Source organism: Cyrtonyx montezumae, unplaced genomic scaffold, assembly GCF_038088225.1.
Source record: "Cyrtonyx montezumae isolate F1298 unplaced genomic scaffold, pur_monq_1.0 scaffold_30, whole genome shotgun sequence".
Taxonomy (NCBI): Eukaryota; Metazoa; Chordata; class Aves; order Galliformes; family Odontophoridae; genus Cyrtonyx; species Cyrtonyx montezumae.
This window is the reverse complement of record NW_027072035.1, coordinates 4,881,812-4,892,411: the sequence shown is the minus strand read 5'-3', so window position 1 is coordinate 4,892,411 and position 10,600 is coordinate 4,881,812.

Genomic DNA, 10,600 nt, shown 5'->3' with positions numbered 1-10,600 from the left:
TAATTCAGATCAGCAGAAATACCTTGGCTTGCTCACTGTGTAAGAATATGAATTATGCTGTATCAAAAAGGGAAAGCTGGGGTATCTCTCACAAGGGAGAAACTATCACAAAATCAATGGTAGAGGCTGCAGTGAGATAATCTGTATGAGATGGAGCATTATTTCATAGAATCATAGAATGGGCCACATTGGAAAGAGACCTTAGAGACCATGTAGTTCATACCCCATGCCTTATGCAAGTTTGCCACCCAGGGCCCATCCAACCTGGCCTCCAGCTGTTTTGGGCAGCTTGTGCCAGCACCTCACCACTCTCTGAGAAAAGAATTTCTTTCTAACATCAAACTTAAATTCCCCCTCGTCCTATCACTATCAGACCATAGAGGTCAATCCCCTTCTGGCTTATACCTGAAGGCTTCAGTGAGATCTGCCTGTAGCTTCTCTTCTCCAGGCTGAACAAGCCCAGCTTCTTCAGTGTTTCTTCATAAGAGAGGTGCTCCAGCCCTCTGATTATCTTTGTGGTCCCCTGGACTCACTCCAGCAGCTCTACATTCTTCTTGTGCTTGGGGCCCCAAGCCTGGACACAATATTCTGCAAAGGGGCTCACAATAGCAGAACAGAGGGGGACAGTTACCTCCCTCTCCCTGCTGACCACCCCTCTCTTGATGAAGTCCAGCATACAGTTGGCCTTTCAGGCTTCAAGTGCACACTGCTGGCTCACATCCTTCTTTTCACCCACAAGAACCATCAAATCATTCTTCATGGGCTCTTCTTGAGTTCTACTTCCTGTCTGTACATGTATCTAGAATTGGCTTACCCAACAGCAGCAGTTTGCATTTGGCCTTGTTGAACCTCAATAAATTTGCCTGGGCCCACTTTTCAAGTCTGTCCAGTCCTCTCTGGATGGCATCCCTCCTTTATGTTGTATCAACTTCACCACTCAGCTTAGTGTTAACAGCAAACTTGCTGAGGGTACAGTCAATCCCACTGTGTATGGCATTGGTAAAGATGCTGAAGAGCACTGGTCACACAACAAACCCCTGGGGTACACCACTCATCACCAGTCTCCCCCTGGACATAAGAGGCATTGTGTAGAACCCTCTGGCTGTGACCATACAACCAATTATTTATCCATTAAATAGTTCTTGAATCTGAATTAAAATAGAAAATAGATGGTGTGGAGGACTGGTTGGTGTAGCACACCAAAAATTCATATGGGAATTGTTTAATATGGAAGGTAAAAGAATCCCTTCTAATATTGGTAGAAATATTAGCATTGCCAAAGTTCTTTACAACTAAAATTCTTACTGATTCATGCAAACATGTAGTCGCAAAAAAGATTATGGGTCTAATGATCCAGAATTTGAGCATGTTATCTAATGAATGTATGCCAAGGACTGTTTGTGTACATTAGATTTAGTACCTCTGTAGATCTGGAGATTATGACAATGATTGATTTCAATGCAAGACTGGTAGCATCTGCAAAATTGCACACAAGTCAGCAAGAAGTTCTCAGCAAGGAGTAAACAGGGAATTGTGGTAAACAAGGGACTGATATTCCACATGTCATTCTTGATGACAAAGGCATTTGTCATGTAAAATCAATTTGCTGATGACACAACACAGAAAATCTACTACCACTAAGGGTGGAATTGAAAGTAGCAAATTCAGCAGAAACAGATCTAGCAGGCTACAGTAGATTATTTTTGCTGTTGAAATAGACACTACCAGCGAAAGTGTGAATCAGCCACAGACTCCATAGCCATCAGAGTGGAACTGAAGCTCCATCACCCATGTCTTTCAATTGCATACTTCTTTGAATGTAGTTAGGTCACCAACTATGTTTCTTCTGCTGAAACCTCTGTTTCTGCCTTCACACACTTAGAAAAAACAATTGTCTCAACAGTGATAGAAAATATGGTTACAAAGTTATTGAGCAAGAAAGTCAGACAAAGCAGGGAGATTTACTTGGGAACCAATAAGCTCTTGTCCAAAGCACAGATATTTGTACTGTAGAAGCATGAGTATGACTGTCATGCCAGGTTAAATTTCCTATGCTGACACAATGGTGTAGAATGGCATGAAAACCAAACAAGCCAAAAACCTTTAGAGAGAGACTAAACAATGCAAGCATAGCTGAAACCAGCCATCTGAGTTTCTTTTTGAGTTTTTAGTGAAAAGAGTCCATACCAAAGAAGTGGCGGTAGCAGATGTTAGCAGGGCTTGCAGAAAGGAACCAGATAGTAGTGCACACTCATGCGCTGTAGATGGATAATATGATTTCCCTACTCCATATATGAATTCCTCTGCTTCAGGCAGAAGGCAAGAGCCAGGAGATGAGATTCTGTAAATAATTTCATGAAGGAGCAAATGTGTGGTGTTTTTGTGAAGTCTGTATTTCAGCAACAGGTACAAATTTAGCCATCATTCCTGTTGTATCAGAAGTTTGGACCAGATACACTGAGATAACATACCACGTTTTGTTGCATTTAATGCATGCATAATATTGATTGGCCTACAGTCAGAATGTGAATAGAGAACATCTTTGCTAGATTTTTTAGGAGTAAGAGTGGTTTGCACATCCTACGTTAATCCCTAAAACTGCAGTCAAAATGAGTAATTGTTTTCTGTGCAAAAAAAAAAAAAAAAAAAAAAAAAAAGGTTAAAATTGAAAACTTCAGTCATTCAAAACCTTTCTATTTTGGTATTCAATGTATGCAACCTACCTACCTGCAATGAGGACACCAATGCTGCAGCGTGAATCCACTGTGCTGGATCTTGATAGTTGTTATTTGATAGCAGGGGAATTTGGTTATCTAACAGTTTATCAGAACAGCAAAGCCACCTTGGAGCATATAAAGTGCAAGTTTGCTAACTTCTACTGGATTTAGTACCTGTAAATGCATGAGAAGGGGATTCAGTTCTCAGAGATTCCCAAGATGGTGATTCATGAAAGGCTGGTCCTGCATAACCAGCTTGATCTCCTTTTATGATTGAGAGACACAGCTGGTGGATGAGGGAGAGGTTATTGACATAGCCTGCCTATCTATACTTCAGCAAAGCATTTTACATTGTCTCCCATGGTATTCTCCTGGAGAAACTGGCAGCCAGTGGTTTGGATGGGTAGACTGTTTGCTGGGGAAAGAACTGTCTGGATGGCTGGGCCCAAAGAGTGGTGGTGAATGGAGTTAGATCCAGCTGGCAAGCAGTTGTGAGTGGTGTTTCCCAGGAGTTGGTATTGGGGCTTGTGTTTTTTAATTTCTTTACTAATGACCTGGATGAGGGAATTGAGTGCACACTCAGTAAGTTTGCAGATGACAACAAGCTGGGAGGAAGTGTCGACCTGCCTGGGGGTAGCAAGGCCCTAAAGAAGAATCTTGACAGATTGAATCACTAGAGTGAGGCCAGTGGGATGAAGTTCAGCAAAACCAAGTGCCAGGTCCTGCACTTTGGCCGCAACAACCCCTGGCAACACTACAGGTTTAGAGCTGGAAGATCTTGTAGAAGAAAGAGACCTGGGGGTGTTGGTCAATGCTCGGCTAAACATGAGTCAACAGTGTGCCCAGGGAGCCAAGAATGCCAATGGCATCCTGGCTTGTATCAGAAGTAGTGATGCTAGCACATGTACTCAGCACTAGTAAGGGTGTTCCTCAAGTACAGATTTTGCTTCTGGACCCCTCACTACAATAAAAACTTATAACGTGAAGCATGTTAAGAGGAGGGCAATTAAGCTGGTGATGGATCTGGAGCACAAGTCTTATGGGGAGCAGCTGAGGGCTGTTCTGTCTGGAGAAGAGGAGGCTTGGAGAACACCTTATTGATCTCTAAAACTAAAAACTAAAACTCTGGTGGGAAGAATAAGAATTATGATGATTTAAAATATTTTTATCTAGAGTTTTCAGAAGCATGTAGAGCCCACTTAAACTACATTCATAAAGGAATTCTTTGGACATTTTTGGCACATTCAAACAGTGATAACTTAATTCCTTATCTGCATTAAGAATTTCTATTTTGATCAATAAATAGATAAAATGTGTCCTATCATACAAAGGAGTATTTCTCACCATGTTAAGTGTCATTGTAACAAATAAAATTGCTATTGCAATTCTTCATCAAAGATGGGGTAATAACTAAACAAAATCTATAAATGTAGAAGTATTGAAAATGCTATTACATTTTGCCTGCTGATGCTAACAGCTGAAACTTCTGTATGTGGCTCTTTGATAATGCAGATATCATCTTTTATTTTTCTCTCCTTTTCAGAAGCGTTTCATAGCTCAGATAACAGCAGCTGAGCCTCACCTGCCTGGCTTGCAGCCAGCCCAAGTGAGGGTAGATGGCCAAAAAGGAAATGTCGCCAGTTCTTGTATGCATCTGGTAAGTGGATTCCCAGGAGATAAAATTAGAAATAGAGCTCATTTGAAGTTTTCCTAAAAAAGAGTTTCTTATTAAAAATATATTTTGTTTAGCTGAAAACATCAAGTGAAGTTATATTATGCTCCTGACTGGAGAAGTTTCAATGGGAGAAATGAGTTTTTCTCATGTCCTCATCCTCTTACAGTCTATGTGAGTGTCTTAATTACTGATATATGATGTATTTGGTGTTTGGAGTTCTTGCTGTTGCTCCTGTAAGAGGTGTTCAATTTTGTATCAATACAATTGTTCTGAATCAGGGATTTGATTTCCCTCGATTTGTATGGCTGCTCTTTTTCCCTGGTCCAGTGAACACTACCTCCTTTAAAAAAAAGGAAGACGGAAAGAAGGAAAGAAAAAAGGAAAGAAGGAAAGAAAAAAGGAAAGGAGGGAAGGAGGGAAGGAAGGAAGAAAGGGAGGAAGGTAGGGAGGGAGGAAGGGAGGAAGGAAGGAAAACGAAAAAAATCAAACATCGCAGTGTTATCTATGGTCTTGGCTTTGGTCCAAAGGGAACAGAAAAAACTGGACTTATCTACAGTGTTCATTCTCAGACTCTTTGCTACAGAACATTGGAATCATTTCATAAGCATTCAAGATTTGATTGTAGAGCAGTAAGCTGATGGCTGAGATATCCTGATGACATGCCTTTCAGCCGCTATTAGCAGGAATCTACCACACATGTGCAGAAGTTCTCTGAGAAGCTAATGAGGTACTGTATTTTCTTTTAAGATTCACACGTGCCCTCTTTGTGCTGTGGTTTATTATGGACAGAATATGTCCTAGACCATGTAGTAAGCATGGAGACACAAAGTGAAGCCTGATGATGTACAGGAGCTCCCTGAGTTTAGGGAGCAGATTCCAAAGAGAAAGGTATTAGTGATAGGCTAAGAGAGTGATAGGCTGTTACTTTCAGACAGATAGTTTGAGACCACCAACCCCTGGAGAAGAGGGCAGAAGGGAAGGTAGTCTTCACAGGAGGGAGAAGAACTCTTCCTTCATGTGGAGAAGGGACCAGGAGATGAACAGGAGGACATACTGTCCTGCAAGAGTCAGCTCACAGGCTTCACCTGGAACTGATCTTCACTTGTTTTTAAGTGGATTTCAAGCACTGAATTGAAGGTGCAGGCACTGGTGGTACTTGAGACTGGACTTTGGCTTACAAATGCAGATACATGCATTCTGTTCTGATTCATTTCTGTCCTGGATGCATGTCTGAAATCAACTAACCATGGCTCTTTGGTCTGTGATTTTTCCCTGAGCAGGCTTTTCTTAGGATTTTTGCACCATGTCTCTTGGCAGAACCAGAAATTGCAAGAAGGTGTGAAAATGAAAGGAGTTAGCAGAAAACTGCAAAATTTTTCTGCTGCCAAATTTAAATGACAATTTCTGTAGATTTGTGTTGCATATTAACCTTTCTTTTTAATATTTTACCAAAATCGGTTAAAGAAAAGAATCAATTATGCTTCTGGGCAGAACAGCTGTCACACATACTTTCAGAGCAGGAAAAATGGATTACATTTATAGGAGGATATGTGTGCAGTGTAGCATATTGTTCTTATCCAACAAATGAAGGTTTTCCCATAGGATATGTAACTGATTCTCAGTGACACCATCACTTCTGCTTATACATCTGTTCTGCTTTTAACTGCAGTATAACTCAATCATTCTGGACAGATCTTCCTTTCAGATATATATTTCCTCTAAACCTATCAAGTCAAAGGCATGACAACATCTGAACATGTGCCAAGGCCTCTTATTAGAGGCCTGTATTTAGAGAGAGCAACTTCCTCCTTGCTGCACATCAGTGTGCTTGTCACTGGTGGGCAGGCAGCCCACTTCCATACCCTGGCTGAATGATCCCACGTCACCAGGAGGTGGTCTGTCTGGGGGAGGTTTGCTAGGCCTTTAGTTTGAAGCCCTTGAATTGAGACTAGAAGGACACAATTTTCCAGACTGCTTTTTAAAATATGTGTTATACTTACCAAATTTAGTATTTATATGGCAGTGCTTGAGACCTGGAGTCTAAGTCCAGGGTTTCTGGAGCAGACAACTGCATTTTAATGTACAGAATCATGGAAATGAACAGAAGGAAACATGTGGGTTGTGGTACTTGTGTTTCTTTATGGTAGACACTTGCTATTGAAAACCAGTCTTTCTCATATGCATAGATCTGTGACCCATTTGCAGGGAACCTAAAATGAACAGCCATAGGCATTTGTCAATTTCCTAATGCTCTAAAGAGGAAGCAAAGGAGAAAGTTATTACTAAACATAAATCTAATCACGGACATAGAAAAATGTACTGAGAATTAAACCAAATTCCTATGGCCTGTTAATTCTAGAAATAAGAAATTAAGGATTGAAGTGCCTAAGTAGATGGTTGCTAGAGTGCTGCTGCTATTAATAAACGTAGTATCCAGGGACAGGTTTATTCCTTCATGGAAAGATGTACTTTGCAAATGAGTGATGAATAGTTTTCCCCAGCAGTTCAGCTGTGAAATATTCTGAAGTATGAAACTCATACTTGTCAACAAAAATGAGCCTTAGTGTTCCCAACCTTTGATGTCTGCAGTGTAGATGTCTTTCTCTCACCTAGCTGTCCCGGCTTCCCATTATAGTCAGCAAAGTGCAATAAATTTGTGCCTCAGGATAGCAAGCTCCTTGCCTCTCACCAATCATTAAAGTTGGAAAAGACCTTTAAGATAATTCAGTCTGAACTTCAGCCCACCACCATCCTACCCACTAACCATATCCAGTGCCACATCTGCATGCTTCTTTAACACTTACAGGGACAGTGTCTTCACTATTTCCCTGGGCAGCTTGTTCCACTACCTCACATGATGACATTAGAGAACGTGTCATCAAAACCTAGCACCAGTTCCATCTGCTGTGTATATCATAATAAGATACAAGGCATGTCCATGCAAGTATGCAGGCAAGCATGTGTTCTTTCTCCAGCAATATGCAGAATTGGGTGGAGTCCAATCTCTCTTGAGAGCATTCATGCAGCTGATGCCCTGGCTCTGAAGACCTACCCCAGCAGACATCTGGTTCAGTCACAGACATTTTCGCAGTGCTGCCTACACAGCTCTGCCTCTGTGGCTGTGAAAAAGTACAAGTACTGCTATAGATAGGAAATTTCAAATGCCAGGGCTATTTCTTCATATGTTTTCAGAGCAAAAAAAAAAAAAAAATGTCTGGGCCTCTTTAAAAAGATTAAAGTAGCAGTACTAGAAAGGCTCCCAAAAATTTAAGCAACTTTTTGGATCAACGATCTCGCTTGTGTGCTGGACAAGCAGCGTCATGATACACAGCATTCCATAAAAAAGATGCAGAGCAAACTGAGACAAGACAAAAATTTACCAAAGTTTTAGAAACAAAGAGATGATCATATAGAATGTAAATGACCTCAGCAATTAGTGGAGAATAAGAGGTGAAAGTGTTCAGCATCTCAGGCTCAGAGTCTGGTCTGTATTTGGTTGAATTGTTACTTGTACACACTGAGATCTAATAAAAAAAATACTGTGTTGTCTTTGAAAAACCTTATCCCTCTTGTTTAACAATTAAAATGGCAGCCAAGAGTGATTTATTTGCCATTTTTAATCAGGTTTTGAATGTAGTTCTCTTTTTTGTTTATAACTTTCTCTTCTAAGAGAAAGTAATAAATATTTTAGAAAGAACTGATTATTTTACATGCTGATTTATATAATGCTCTTAAAAGTGTGGAATTTGGAGTGCTGAATAATAACTCTTCACAGCACAAGTGAGCAATAAAGCTGCCCAGTTCAGTGGCTTTGATGTACATCTCTGTGGAAAGTCAATAGCATAAATTCTACTACCATTTCTAAAGTGCATTTTAGGTGCAGTATTGTTTCAGTCTTATTTAAAATGTTTCTTTCTGGCTTAACGTGTATGCAAATTAATATTAATATAAGTCTTAGCAAGAAATATGTGACCTACAGAGGTCAGTAGGAATTTTGTCATTAGTTTCTTTGGATGCAAAATTTCGTGTTAGCTGAAGCACAACTGTCATGGTTTAATAGGATTAAGCTGGAAGTTAAGAGGTTTTTATTGGGCAAAAAAGAGAGGGTTTTTAACACCTTCTTACATGAACCATCTTGGAAAAAAAATGTAGCTGTTTTTAAGGTAGAATTTAAATTCATAAATCTGAAATTATTCCTATGTATGTTTCCAATTCTAAGTCAAAACAGTTTGATTTACTCCTCAGTACTGATAGGAACAGCAGGCTAAAGGAAACTCAAGGAAAAACAAGCATTTCAAGGTCCTATGCCTGTGGTCTAGGTGCCAATACTGTGAGACTCTCTCCAGTGAAGTTAATTTTATGCTTCTTATTCTATCAGCTCATCCTTTTGAAAGGCATTACTCTTTCTCTCACTTAGATTACCCAGACTGTTTATGCCCAGAGCTTATCTGTAATTAGCTAATGCATTATGTTAAAAACTGATTAAGACATGCTAACAAGATGTTGCCCTCAAAATGGACAAGGACAGTTGTAGCAAAATGTTTTATCTGTGCAGGCATGATTCTAAGCTCTTTTTACACTTGCAAAATACAAATGGTTATGTATGCCTTCAGATCCATAGAGGAAAATTAATTTATTATTAATTGGTATATCATGTTTACTATTTTCTTCTTATATATCCAATAATCTGAGAGGCTGAATGTTGTAGATACCAGCATACAAATAAGCACTATAAACTTAATGTTAGCATTCCTAGAGCTAAAGAAATGTTTAATTTAAGGAAGCACTTATTCTGCCAGCTGTCTGACCATTGAAGTAGCATTACCACATCTGATACAGCCTCCCGAGGGCTGTTACAAGCTTGTTATGGCAAATTGTAATGTGTCTTGAAAGGGGAAAGAAACTGTGCTGCTGAATTCATACTTCTACTACAGCAGTTGTCTCTAACCAGCAATTTTCAAAACTCAAAACCTATCAATGTTTGGAGGTGCCTGGAGATTGTGGTTCAGACTCATTTCTCAGACACCAAACACTAAGCTAAATCTCACTGCACTGAGCACAAGATTATTATTATCAGGACTGGAGGTTTCTGCATATGATGTTTCAGAATAATGGTTAGTCCAAAAATAGTCCTATGATTTATATTTCCTACAAAATAGCTGTGGATTATAGAGATGCCAGGTGTAGGGAAGTTCAGGTGACTGAAAAAGGTGTATGGGTCTTGTTTGTCTTAATGTGTAAACCTATGCTAGAGTAACATAAGTGAGAGGAGGACAGATGAGCATGCAAATATTAAAGAAAATTTGCTGTCTTGCTACCATAAGGCAAAGCATGGTCCTAGGAATTATTAAATCGGGATGCCAATAATGATGCCTACTAATCTACATGGAGATTATTCCTCTAGACCTGCTGTAAGTCAGTGTACAAAGACACATTCTCACCATAGTTCCTTCTCCTGGGAGACTGCAATGAAAAATGGGCGCTATACAAGGAAAATAAGTTGAATAGTCTGTAATGGTAATGAATCTGATGTTGCACTCCTGGTGATCATGATGAGCTACATACCAGGTAATTTTTTTGTGTCTTTGAAGGCAGCTGAATAGTGCCTGAACAGTGAATACTGTTCTCGACAGTGTACTGATGACCTGAAATACTTAAGTAGTCTACGTACCCATGTATAAGTGATTTAATAGATGTAAAATGAAAGCATCTCTGTTAATAGACTGGAGATTGTAGCGTGAAAAAATGGGCACCATCTCAAGCCAAGTGATAGGTTTTTTAGAAACCTTCAGTCCTTTGGAGTAGGGATAGTCATTTAAGAAGAGAAAAGAGAATCCTCATTATTCATTCTCTGCTTAGAAATTAAATTAATAAAGCCCAAGAATTTCTTCAATGTCCTAACTTCTTGTAAACAAGCAGTAATTGTTTACAAATTTGTCCAACAACCAGCTCACAAGCTTCAAAGGGAACTCATTACCAGGCTAAAAATTCTTTAAATTACTTTCCCATCCATCTGAATTATATTTATAATCAGTTCATAATGAAGTTCAGATCTCATCCTTTAAATCATGAGAGAAGTATACTGTGGATTAACCATGATAGAATTATTCAAGTCTGGTGTGATTATCTTTTGATTATTCTTCCTCAGAACAGTTCATTGATTTAATGATGTTTTGATTAAAAAGAAAAAAAAAACAGCAATGAATGG